The sequence below is a fragment of the Brienomyrus brachyistius genome, chromosome 20 (assembly GCF_023856365.1).
Source record: "Brienomyrus brachyistius isolate T26 chromosome 20, BBRACH_0.4, whole genome shotgun sequence".
In the NCBI taxonomy this organism is placed as follows: domain Eukaryota; kingdom Metazoa; phylum Chordata; class Actinopteri; order Osteoglossiformes; family Mormyridae; genus Brienomyrus; species Brienomyrus brachyistius.
In genome coordinates this window covers 17627350-17641561 of record NC_064552.1, presented here as the reverse complement: position 1 = coordinate 17641561, position 14212 = coordinate 17627350, and the positions used below count along the sequence as shown (strand labels likewise).

Genomic DNA, 14212 nt, shown 5'->3' with positions numbered 1-14212 from the left:
AATTCCTTAAGAAAATTGCTATAGGGGCCAGGCGGTCTATACACAATAGCAATGATGATTGGAGGTGTAGAACTACACTTAGATATGCTAGCAAGACTAAGAATAATAATTTCAAACGTGCTAAAGCTATAACCACTATTTTCATGCACTCCTAGGTCGGTCTTAAATATTGCAGCAACCCCGCCACCTTTACGATTGGGTCGAGGATTATGCTTATAACTATATTCAGCTGGAGTGGATTCATTTAGTGCCAAGAACTCGTTTGGTTTAAGCCAAGTCTCAGTAAGACATAGGGCACCAAGATTAAAATCAGTAATGATTTCATTTACGAGCAATGTCTTAGGTGCCAGCGATCTGATGTTCAGGAGTCCAAGTTTTAGGTTTACATTACACCTACTATCCAGAAGTGAATTAGGTCTAATTTCTCTAAGGTTTTTAAGACATGCACTACGGTGGAATGAACCCCCACGATTAAAACCGCGGGGAACAGACACAGTCTCAATAATATGAACCTTGGGTGACGACTTTAAGCGACTAGCAGGCGGTCGGTTAAGCCGGTTTGCCTGCCGCCTTGGCTTGGCTCTGGTTAGTCAGCGATCTGCCTTAAGACTACGAGCTATGCTTTTTGACAGGAGATCGGCGCCAGCCCACGAGGGGTGAATACCGTCCCTCTTCAAAAGCCAAGGCCTACCCCAGAGCGTCCGCCAATGGTCTATATAACCCACACCATTTATCGGGCACCATTCCGACAGCCAGCGATGCAGCGACGATAATCTGCTGTATATTTCGTCGCCACGTCTAGCAGGGATGGGGCCAGAGCATGTTACTGACGCGGACATCTTCTTCGCAAGGCTGCACACCTTTATGAAATTTGCTTTAGTGATCTCCGATTGCCTCAATCGGACATCATTAGTGCCGACGTGGATAACAGTATGCGAATACTTACGTTTACTCTTAGCCAGCACTTTTAAGTTTGATAAGATGTCGGTCGCTCTGGCACCAGGGAGACAATTAACTACAGCTGCTGGAGTCGCTACTCTCACGTTTCTTAACATAGAATCGCCGATTACCAGAGCACTTTCAACAGGCGGCTCAGTGGGTGTTTCACTGAGTGGGGAGAACCTGTTGGAAACGTAAATGGGTGAATGGTGCCGGTGTGAGTCCTGTTTGGACTTACGGCTATGCCGCCGGGTCGTCACCCACTCGCCTTGCTGCGAAGGCCCTGCTGCCGGAGCAGGGGGAGACTGGCTCACTATAGCAGACATATCCGGAGCCGCTAACACTGCGTCAATAAAACTCTCACTCTCCTGAATCTCCCGTAACGTCCGGATACGTCCCTCTAAGTCTGCGATCTTCTCCGTCAGCCTGGCAACTAGCTGACACTTATCGCAGACAAACGTACCACTAATGACGGGAGAAGAATAACTAAACATACTGCACTCGGAGCAAACGACAGGAGCCATAGTGATATACTTATACTTACGTTTAGCGGGGAAAAACTCCGGGGGCAGAGGCGATTAATCCGTCGTGCTTTGGAAGATTATCAAGAGACTACTAAGCTTGCCAAGATTTTCCTGATTGCTTAATTCTAATTATTATTTAGGTAATAGCTATGGTTTAAAAGTTCGCGCGGTAGCAACCAGTTCCGTTCACGCAGAAAATGCACCGTCAATGAAAAAGATGCAGTTTTAATCCTGCTCCTGCTCCTAATACACCTACGACTGTGGTGTTCTACCTAGAGCACCACTAGAGGGAGCTCACACATTCTATTGTACTTGCCACAGTAACAACAGTGATGTATAGGAACAGTTAGAAGCCGGTAATTTATATATAAAAAATGTAATTTCATTAATCTGAATGGGTGGGCCCAGCTGTCAATCCCACCCAGGCCTATCCATAGCTCCGCCTCTGTGTCAGTCCATCTCTTTGCAGTCCAAGTTGTACATCTACCAATCTGGACAGCAAATTTACAACCGTTCTGTTTCGGTGGTTATATTTAAGGAATGTCACATTAGTAAATTCACGCTTTACATGAACATCTGAAATGGGCAGAGACAAAATCTGCAGTACAGGCAGACCAATGTCTTTAAAACTCCTTTTTCCTTCAGCACCCTCATACTGCAAAACCTCAATCCAAAGTTCTCCATGTTGTTCATCTCTGTGAAACTGCAACAGGAGAGCTCTCTCCACTGGTTTTCTAATTCACCAAGGGAACAGGAAAGGCCCTCTTTTGGTAGGCTGCCTACTGCAGGTAATCTTACCCGGGGATGTAGCATCTCCAGCTTACTCAAGTGACTCTGGAAGTCGCATTTGATACTGTGTCCAGAAGCAGTCCATGCTGCGCTTAGGAATGACGTCTGTTTCAGTGTAGAATTGACTGTAAATTCCTAGCAAAAAAAACTGCCAGAAAAGTATTGCAAAATTGCTGTTAATCACTGTAAAACCCCCAGCTCCATGGGTGTCCCTACAGGTGGCTGCCCTTTGCTGCCAGGCTTGCTGTCACCTTCGTCTGTGCCCATGTGTCAAGTAGGGCAAAATGGGGTAGGTGAAAATAGAATTTCCCCAAGGGGAGTAACAAAGTACCTTCATTTCATTTAGAAAAGAATTCCAAAATGTCTTTTACAGGTTTTGTCGTATGTAAATTACAGCAATTGTCTTTTTTAAACAGAAAAATAACAATTAACTGTAATCTAGTTTAAAATGTTATGTATTCTATTCAAATTATTGAAGTTACCTGGCAACTGGAATTGGCAAATACTATTGATTCCAATGAAACATTTGAAACCACAAAATCACATGAAGAAAACGTACGCTGACCGTTACTGAAACGACCTGGTATCTGTTTCATACCTCACTTTACAACACACAGGACTTTTTTTTAACAATTTAAAGGCACAAGTTATTTTACGTCATGGCCAAGCCACCTTTGCTAGTTTAATGGCAGAAAAATAGTCAAAGCCAGGCGCCTGGTCCACAAGCGATGTACTCAGTCACTGCTGTGTTTATGGTTTAAACATGCTATAAACTAATTTTTTCTAACATTTTCTTTAAGAGCTAGGTGCACTTGCACCTTGGTGGATTGCTATTATATTTGTGGATTTGCCAGGTAGAAGAAAAGAATGCTTCTCTACAGAGATACAGAAACAAATCTGCTTGTACACAATGTGAAAGCGTTTGAGCAGACCATCTACAACAACAGCAGGATTCCACCAAAGTAGAGGTCTGCATTCCCGTAGAATCCATGGCAATTAAGTGCAGGGCAGGACAAACTTTCATTTTTGAATGCAGGAGCACAAGGGAAGTGACTGATATGCTCGCAGTAAAAAGAATGAAACAAGTGCTTTTTGTTATCAAACAATTATTTATTTGCATGAGTAAATATAAAATTACACAACAAAGTATAGCACGATATCACAACATTACATTGTCTCAAAGCGCTTTAGAGCACCCCCACCCAAAGCCCCCAGTGAGTAAGCCATAGGCGACAGTGGCAAGGAAAAACTCCCTAGAAGGAAGAAACCTTGGGAGGCACCAGACTCAAAGGGGAAGCCCAAACCTCCAGGGGCCGGCAGGGAGAGTGAAAAACACACACATCAGATAACTGCAACAGGTATTCTTCTACATATCCTATACATATGCATGGTACAGTGGTTAGCACTGTTGCCTCACACCTCTGGGAACATTTATCCATTTTCTAAAACCGCTTCTCCTGTTCAGGGATGTGGGGATCAATTTGCCTTTTGGAACAGGCGGTCAGATGGATCCCAGAGGCTACAGGCACGAGGCAGGGAACAACCCAGGATGGGACACCAACCCATCACAGGGCAGGCTCACACACACAGATCATTCACACACACACACACACAAAACACACACACAAAAACTCACCATTCATTCACACACCATTCATAAACACCATTCACACACCAGTCACTCACACAGCATTCACTCACACACACACCATTCATAAACACCATTCACACAGCATTCACTCACACACACCATTCATAAACACCAGACACACACCAGTCACTCACACACCATTCACACACACATAGACCATTCACATACACCATATACTCACACACACCATTCACTCACACACGCCATTACCACTCACACTCACATGCCATTACCTCACACACACCATTCACACACCTGTCACTCACACACACCATTCACTCACACGCCATTACCTCACACACACCATTCAATCACCACTCATACACACACACACACACACACACCACTTACACACACCATTCACACCCATCATTACCAAACACACTCACATACCATTGACATATACCACATTCCCATTTGATGTGGACACCTTCACACTGCCTGCTTCTAGATTATTTATGTTCAGGTGTTCCACTAATAATTTGTCCACTTTAGTTCCAGCAATTTCCCAATTAAGAGCATTCAGCTGGAATTCACTGTCTACAACCTCTATCTCCACATCCATAATTTCCAATTCAAATTCTGAATTAAAACCCCTCTCTGCAGTCTCCTCCAATTTGACCTCTCCAATTTGTATTTCGACAATTTCAAATTTATCATTTACACCATCTAGCTCAAACTGGCAGAGGTCGACCACTACGGCTCCTATTTTCAGCCTGTCTTGGTGGTCATCTGCAGGCTTTATGGAGACTGTCCTTTCATTTAACAGAAAAACCTCTAACCCATGCATGTCTAACCCCTTATCCCTCCCAGGCTGGTTGATGGGTGGAGTTGCTGGGGAGCACTCTCCTTCTTCACCCCAGCAGATGATCTCATCCCACTTGTCCCAGGCTGCCCAATACACATCATCCGTCCAGCTAACTGCCTTGGCAATTGGCTTTCGGGTGTGTGACACGATGGAACGGTCAGCCTGGTCAGAGGGTGATTCTGCTGGGGAGCACAGCTCTTCCTCATCTTCCCAGTCAATCACTTCCATCCACTTGTCCCAAGTTGCCCAGTATCGATCGTTGCTCCAGCTGACAGCTTTTGCAATTCGTTTGTTTCTGAATGAGGAAAAACACACAGGCAATACAATAGAGCTGTCAGTCACTCCTGGCACATGGAATTCAGTTCTGCACTGACACCTTCGCAATGAACAACTGCATTATAGCATAGGAAACTAGTTAACTTTCACATACAATTTACATATAATCAAGAAAGAAGCCTGGAACAATTTTAAATTTTACTAAATGGCAATATACTGATTTTAGTCACCAAACAAACTTTTCAGGTCTTGCTTCACTACTTTTATCTGTGTTTGTTGCAATACATCTGCCCTCTCCTGGTCTGCTGGAATATCATTGCTGTAGGCAGCACCGAGCGCAACCACCCGCATCCTCTTCCGAATGCAACATGAAAGCGCGGGAAAGCGCACGTGCAAAAGTGAAATATCATCTAGACTTTGCGGCACAGGAAACTAGCCGACTTGCACATAAAATTTAAATATAACCAACACAGTAGCCCGCAACAATATTCACTTTATTTAAAAGCAATGAACTAATTTACTCACAAGCAAGCGCAATTATTTACTTAAGCGCAGTAAAGCGCACGCGGAAAAGCGAAATATCAACTACACTTTGCGCATAAAATTTAAATATAATTAACATTGTACCCCGGAACAAAATCACTTTATTTAAAAGCAATATACTGACTTTACTCACCAAACATATTTTAATATACATGCAAATTTGACAGATACTAAATAAGAAAAATTATCCGATAAAATGGGAGCAGAAAAGCAACGTACCTCGTCATCTTGGTGCAGAAAACAAGTGAAGCTGCGTCTTTCAAACCGGCAGTGTCCCACGTGCCGAAGAGTCAAATGTAATCAAGCAACACGGCCCACACAATTAAATAATAACATCATAATAATTATAGCTCTTGTATAATTATTCTATATATTATTCTATAATTAGAGGAACAGACTTTTATAAGTTAACTTGTTCACCGAGAATAGTATACAACACCGTAAGCATATAACCCTTAAAGGATGATTAATTAAAATTCGCACATTCATCCTGCATAACATAAAACAATGACTTAAAGAGACTTAATATGAAATGAACGCTACTGTCCGAGGGCATTTATCTCCACAAATCGCTATGTAACATAATGTCTTAAATACTCAGATTTTCAGAATGACAGAATCTTAACATTTAAAACTTTGTTTTGCGATACCGATACGTAGTGATATTGGTATGTGGAACAACGTTATGTTACACACGCCTCCCACAATTCAAGAAGCTGTAGTTAGATTAAGAGCGTATTCACAATTTACCCGTTTGCCTTTTACCGTGACTGAGCACGATCCCCCACCCCAGCTGGTCTGCATTCCCCACATTGCAATTAACGATCCTGGCCTCAGCGCTTTTGTTACCGTGGGACTTTGTTATGTTGAAGAAAACATTAGAAGGAAACTTCTGTCGCACAACTGAATGAAATTTATGATTAATGCATGGCAGCATTCTCCAAGTACAGTGGGACGGACTCCCCAACGGACCGAGAGTGCTTGTGATGTAAAATACACTAAGATAATTCAGTTCCTTTAAAGAGCGGTTCTTTTAATACTCTGTATTATAATTTTTGTGTGCTGTCCCCTTAAAAAGCATATCACCAGTATTCCTTATTCAAATTGTCCCATTAAAAACTACAGTCCCCAAACGTCAAATTGCATGCTTCTGCATGTCACCTACACTTCATCCTCAAAATCAAAGCAGTATTAACACAAGCGACATGTGCCATCACTTAAAGCCAATGTAACTTTTTTAAAATAAAGTCTGTTTCAACTGGATTTTTACCTAAGTAAAACAACCATTTTATGTTCTATTTATCTTAAAACTACTGAAACAAATAATTGGCTACAATGCAGTTCCGCTGTTTTGTTTGGCACCGTAAATTATGTCCTGCATTCTGTGGAAAAAAATGAAGGCTGAGGAATGTTACGTAACACAGTTAAAATGCAAAAGTTCTCTCTGGTGTAATTCACTGCATAAAACCATGGTCTTAAGTGTGGTGTCTTCTTCATAACACTCCCTGACTTTTGTATCCGTGACCATGAGATAGGGTGGGCTGCTTTTCTTCCTTCATTTTACTAGTGTTCCTCCCTTTCCTCCCAGCCTTGGCTGGTGGTTCAGGCAGCATCACCTTCTTTTAATGGACCCAGGTGTCATTTATTTTGAAGTGCAGAAAATGTTCTAGCAGAGGTCTTAGACAATTTCTGAATTACACAGAACTCTGACTTCTTCTGAAGCTGTGAGAAATTGTTCATCTGTAATTGTTGCATTGATATTTGTTGATGTGCGTGTGCCCTCCTTGAGCAGTAAAGGGGAGATCACATGCAGAGCTTTTCTTAGTCTAAATAAAAATAAAATATTCTCTTCATATAGTCTGGAAGAGCCAATTAGTTATTTCTAGAAAAATAAATAGAGCCAATGAAGGAACCAGATGTCACAGTAACACAGGTCACTGTCTGTGGTGCTGGGTGTTGGGCTGGCGCTGAAGAAATAGGATAACTGGCCAAAGTGTCCGTGTGCCTCCACTGATTACAGGACATTAGTTAACAGTAATTAGCAATCACTTATAGTTCTCATTTATAATGATGTAAAATTATAAATATATATATATATCCATCCATCCATCCATTTTCCAAACTGCTTATCCTACTGGGGCGCTGGGGTTCCTGAGCCTATCCCAGTTCCCAATGGGCACGAGGCAGGGAACAACCTAGGATGGGGGGCCAGCCCATCGCAGGTCACACTCACATACCATTCACTCTCACATGCACACCTATGGGCAATTTAGTAACTCCAATTAGCCTCAGCATGTTTTTGATTGTGGGGGTACACCGGAGTACCCGGAGGAAACCCCACGAGGACACGGGGAGAACATGCAAACTCCACACACATGTAATCCAGGCAGAGACTCGAACCTGGGTCCCAGAGGTGTGAGGCAACAGTGTTAACCACTGCACCACCATATATATATATGTAAATATATATATATATTATGGACAAAATATAATATGATTTAATGTATCCCTTCTGCTCTTAAAAAAGCGCAATATGTCTGAATGACGAATATGTCTATTACGTTTTAATAATCTTGTTAATATTTGTTTACCTTTTTTTCTGTAATCACTCTATGTTAAAGCAATTTTTAAATCTAGCTGTGAAATTGATGATGCTGTTGTTATTCTGACTGTCTGAACATAAGTGAGGGGATGGATGCACTATTCTATGGAGGCCTCTGAAGAGAATAAATTATCCCAATATTATATTGAGAGAGATGATTAAATCAGAGCTAGATAAGATTTTAACAACTCTGAGCTATTAGTTAAGTTCTTCCCAAATGAGTTTGATGGGCCGAAAGGCCTCCTCTAATTTGTAAATTTCTTATGTTCTAAGACATACAGTACTGTGTGAAAGTCTTAGGCAGTCCAAAGAAATGTTTAAAGCTGTTTATCTGGGTAGCAAGTGTACTTTGACTTAGAATAAATGACACAATTTAACATTAGAACATGTGCAAATTAAGAGTAACACAATAAAAACTAGTAATAACTTCTTCTGTTTTCTAAAGCGTTACTGATATCTAGTTGGATGGCTAGATGAACACCGCTTCAGTTCCCAAACTTCTCCCCAGGGGCACCTCAGCCGTTCCATGATTTTGTTAAATTTCACCAACAGCTCAATTAAATAATTAATTATACTGGTTTAAAAAGTCAGTGACAGATTGACTAGCTGTACTGTATGAGGTGTGCTAGTGGCCAAGTCAAAAAATACATGGCTGCACTGGATGGTCGTTACAAATACTAGGATGATTTTAGCAGAGGTTCTGAAATGGCTAAGCTGACACACTTTGACAGGCATAATGTAGCTGAAGTTCAGCCTGTAGCTGAAGACCCTGCCCCACTGCAGAAGTTCAAGGGAATTCTGCTTTTCCTTCTCCATCACTTCCTGGATGGCCTCTTTCGAAGACCTCTTCATGCACACCCTAGCCAGATGCACTGAGAGGCTTGGCTGTGTCTTCTTGCACACGGGGCAGAGCAGGAAATGCCTGCTCGAAGCACTGGGGATAAAATAAAATTAAAAAAAGTCATAAATAAAGATTAGATTTGATTCATTACTTTTAGTTGAATAAAGAAACAGTCCAGTCATCATCAACACTGTTCGTTTCACAGTGGTTTGGATAAATAACATTTGCATATCCTGATGGCTCCTAGACTGAGTAAAGTACATAATCACAGCTATTGAAACATGTTAACTAATTACTTACATTTATATTAAAATAAAATTGAATTAATTAAATTAAACTTAAGCTGCTTCAAAATATTATTTTAGGTTTGTACTGTACATAATCATAGCTATTGAAACATGTTGACTAATTACTTACATTTATATTAAAATAAAATTTAATTAATTAAATTAAACTTAAGTTGCTTCAAAATATTGTTTTAGTTTTGTAATGGATGCAATTTAAGTTTTAACAATAGCAGTCAGTGGTCAGAGACTTTTGCACAGTGTCAGTAAAGTAGAACAAGTTTATCCACAATTTCTACAGATTCTAATGAAATGAACAGTCCATTATTGGGATGGCTGAGGTCCTTCACGATCTTCTTGGCCTTGGTCCAGCACCGCCTGCTGTAGATTGAGTGCAGGTCAGGGAGCTCGGTGCAGATGGTGCGCTCAGCTGATCGCACAACCCTCTGTAGAGCTCGTCTGTCCTGCATGGTGCTGTTCCCGAACCAGGTTTCCTCCCAGAGTACGTGCAGATCAGTTGCATTGGGGAGTCCATACTGTGATGCTGAGTGAGTGTAGTAGGAGTTTGAGAGATGAAACTCCTGATGATTTACTCCCTCGGCTAACTAACCAGAACAGGATCATACCAATACCAAAATTATAAGTTTATAAATGTTTTTCACTACCCTGATTCATTCAGTTATTTCTGTTTGTTAATTCCACCCCCCAAGCAAATACATAAACAAACAAACAAACAAACAAATATTGAGGGGGGATGTGTCAGAGGTGATAGAATCAGTGGATGAATCTAAAAAAAAAAGTCATGATTTTTTTCTCTCCAAAACATAATGCACAAAAGTTAGGTAAGACATTGACATGTTATGACAGTAGCATGATGCAGAGGAACAAACAGAAGGAAATATCAAACTAAACCTGAGTCAATTAGGACTAATTACACTAAATTAAGTGGAACACACAAAATACCTAAAACCACTTAATAAACAAACAACAAATATTGCATTAGATAAACTATACTGATGCCTGAGAGAAGTTGTTGTGCAAGCTGCAGCAAGTACGTAAGGCACAGGTGCAGAGACACTACATATAGTGCAAACTAATTTAAAAGTATACAGTACACACAATGATTCCTGAAAAATCAAAATACCGTGGAATACTAATGAAATACTTATCAGGATGATGATGATGATGATGATGATGATGATAGAAATAATAAAGAATTAGTTTAAGGTATTATGCAATTGACATGTACAATTAAAAAAGAAATTGCACCAGACATTTCCTGTGGCAAAGAAGGGTTGCTTTGTGGCATGTCGCCGACAGGATGTCATGGGCAGGAGGGTAGGCAGGCAGGGCAGCACAGGCAGAAGGGCTGGCGGGCAGCCAGAACTGTTTTGCCACTGCAGTTTGTTTTACAGTTTCATCTGCATTTGTTTCCCTAAGGTATAACAGCAGCTAATTTATGAACATGCTGCTTTTCAGAAAAGAAGTTTAATTTCCAGGAGCATGACCAGTGCACACATTTAGTGTTGACGGTTCTTTGTAAAATGGATGTCCTGTACTTTTATTGATCTGTCCGTCCGTCCATCCATCCATCCATCCATCCATTTTCTAACTACTTCTGATGAAGTTCCGGGTTATGAGGTATCCTGAAGCCCAGGCAATATGGGACACACACACACACATAGGGTATACCTATCTTTATGGGGCGAGCTCATTCACATCTATGGGATAAATGCTAACACTAACTATGACAAGCTTAACCCCCACCCTGCCATAACCATAAGTAACCAAGCAAAATACAAGAGATTTTACATTTCTAGTTTTTCCATAGCAGTCACAGATTTTTATAAAATAGAGTTTTCCCTTATGGGGACCAGGAAACCAGTCCCCATAAGGGAAAAAAACGGCTATTTATCACGTTATGGGGACATTGTGTCCCCATAAGGACAGGTATACCCGCTCGCACACACACACACACACACACACATACACACACACACATGCACACAGATGGATAGATAAACACAGTTACTGTGGATGTCGATCCTGTATTAATAAGACAGAACTGTCATACTTAATAGGATCATATCCCTAGTTCTACATATGCATAATTATATTTAATACAAATGACACTTTAATGTTAATTTCTACAGCTGAACAGAAGACGCTTCAGAGAGTGGTGAGGATGACAGAGAAAATAATTCTCCAGGCTCTCTCCCATCGGTTCAAGAACTTCACTACTCACGTTGCCACAATAGATCCATTAAGATCGTAAAAGATCCCACGCACCCATAAGCTGTTTGAACTTCTGCCCTCTGGTAAACGTTACCGCAGTATGCATTGCAGAACAACCAGATTTAATAACAGCTTCTACCCCCAAGCCATCAGAATACTAAACGCTAATGAACATAAGTTTATGTGAAGCCCTTCTCTCTCTTATTCTCTGTGCACTTTATTACCACAACTGGTATTAAGTTTACTTTTTATTTATATAGTGCAATAATATAATCAGGAATGGTGCGTGAGTGTGCCCTGCGATGGGCTGGCCCCCCATTCTGGGTTGTTCCGTGCCCCGTGCCCAGTGCTTCCGGGATAGGCTCCGGACCCCCCGCGACCCAGTAGGATAAGCGGTTTGGAAAATGGATGGTGGGATGGATGTATACGTAACTAACAAGGGGACTTTGCGGGTGGTTCAAGAGTATGCCCTAGGTGATACTGCTTCACTGCGTTCAGTTGGCGCTATCTGCAGACATCGTAACACTGTATGGCTCTTGTTCCGAAAAAACATTATCAAAAGAAGGAAAAAAATAATATTTAAAGAAGACAAAAAAAACATCCAAGGGAAAAAAATTAACAAAAAAATTATATCCGAAGAAGAAGGAAAAACATGCAAAGGAAAAAAAAAACAAACTTTGTCCAAACAAACTTGACACTGTTGATTTAAGGACTTCAAGACACTGTAAACACAGCGGGCAGATACCTGTCCACAGTGCATTTCTGCTGATATCTTTCAGGTAAGAGCAGTGCTGATAAATGTCATCAATGAGGTAACCTTTCAAATATGGCAGTTTAAAAAATCTCCTGATATATCATGAACATTGGCTTATCAATAGTCTAAATTGAAATAATTTCTGACATAGGTTTGTTTGATGTTTAATTTTGAGTATTCCATTGGGCTGTGCAAATTAAGTATTTAATTTATAGGCACTGACAAATACTGATTTAACAAATATGTAACCTTTCTACAAAATGAACACTTGTTTGCTAGTTTGAAAATAACAGAATAAACACTGAATATTTTGTAGTTTAATTTAAAGGCACCAACATTTAAACACGGTGAAATCTTTCTTATCCAGAGTTACAATAAAAGCAAATCTGCTGAGACTGCGACTCTGTTCTCAAAACTGTAAGTTCATCAGAGGTGGAGACTTCCAGTCCACAGGGTACAAATCCAGACCAAGATTTTGTTTCAACCAACCAGTAGTATAAGAAGTCACATTCACAGAGCACTCAACTGGTTGGTTAAAACAAAATCTTGGTCTGGATTTGTACTCTCTGGACCTAAAATCTCCAGCTTTGAAGTTCATATGCAAAATAAGCCCACTATTTCACTAAAGCTTCAGGAAAGTCTGTTCAATATAGTACTGTGTTCAAAACCAAATACACAAAAAGACATTTTGCAAGCAAATCCAAACACAAGTGGACACATACACCGGTTCACACTACGCCATTCCACACTAATGAATTTACAGCACCACTGGGTAGGAATAAGGCTTGATGCGATAAACCACCTATAACATTATATATCACAGACCTGCTCAAAGAGAAGAGGCGGAAAGCATCAAGGGAAAACTTTCAGAGTGAAGGAACCAAACTGGGCAGGGAATATTGCCCCTCCCCCTGCTTCCCGTGGGCCATAGATATGGGGGCTGAACTCATATACCTGATGTCAGTGTCATGCTGAGAAAAGTTCTGTTGGGCTAAAGAGACGGGAATATGGAGGCTCATGGACTCAGTTCTTAATTAGATTGGCCCACTGGAGCGTCCCGAGGTCCCACGTGACACAGGGTATTTATGTCCCGGCCTCACCGTCTTGCGTGACGCAAGAAATAAAAATAGAATAGAAATAGAAATAAAACTTTATGTAGGTAAACTCAAAACGCCTTCACTAGTCACACTGGCTGACTATCTCAAACGATTATAAAGCAGCATTTTGAAAACTGCTTTTTTTAAATAACAGGTACAACACTTACCTTGGCTTCTGGCCAAATGCCTTTCACAGCTTGGCACTCCAACGAAACGAAATTTGTATTTCCCCCTACCTCGTTGTCCCTTCAGTTCTTCTTTTTTCCCTTTGGATGTTTTTCCTTCTTCTTCGGATATTGTTTTTTTTTGTTAAGTTTTTTCCATTTGGATGATTTTTTTGTCTTCTTTAAATATTCTTTTTTCCTTCTTTTGATAATGTTTTTTCGGAACAAGAGCCAGACAGTGTTACGATGTCTGCAGATAGTGCCAAACAGATAAGGTGCAAAGACAGACGCAAAAATAAAACGAAGCAATTAGAGCCAACCAGTTGCTCAGATGCTGCTGTAGTGATTGAAGAACTTTTGTCGGAAGTTGACATAATGTCTTTTAACATTTGCTTTCATAGCGCTGTTCTACATTAAACATTTTGAAACGAAGCAGCCGAACTCGTGCCAGCGGTACGAAACGCGTCGAAGTTTCCCGACTCGACGCTGGAAAAGGCAGGGGCCGGACTGACTGTAGGGGGCGTGGCCAGAGACAGCCTGGCCACTGTTCCAAATCATGGGTGCATGTTACAAGTCCGGAACATATTTTAACTTAGTACTAACTTAGCATCATATTTGATCTAATTCGACTGAATATTCCAGGTTTCCATCTCTCAAGCATCTGGTGTGACGTGTTTTCAGACTCTCAGGCTTGCGCAAAGAAAT

The 14212-nt window shown here is 40.9% G+C and overlaps 1 long non-coding RNA gene across 1 annotated transcript; it reads right to left on the bottom strand.

Moving 5' to 3' along the window:
• Positions 1-3386: 3386 nt before the first annotated feature.
• LOC125715989 (uncharacterized) lies at positions 3387-13977 on the bottom strand. Its single transcript, XR_007384236.1, has 3 exons — positions 13511-13977; positions 5750-9066; positions 3387-5006 (listed from the first exon to the last, which is right to left on the bottom strand). It is a non-coding gene; the product is annotated as an uncharacterized LOC125715989 (long non-coding RNA).
• Positions 13978-14212: the final 235 nt, after the last annotated feature.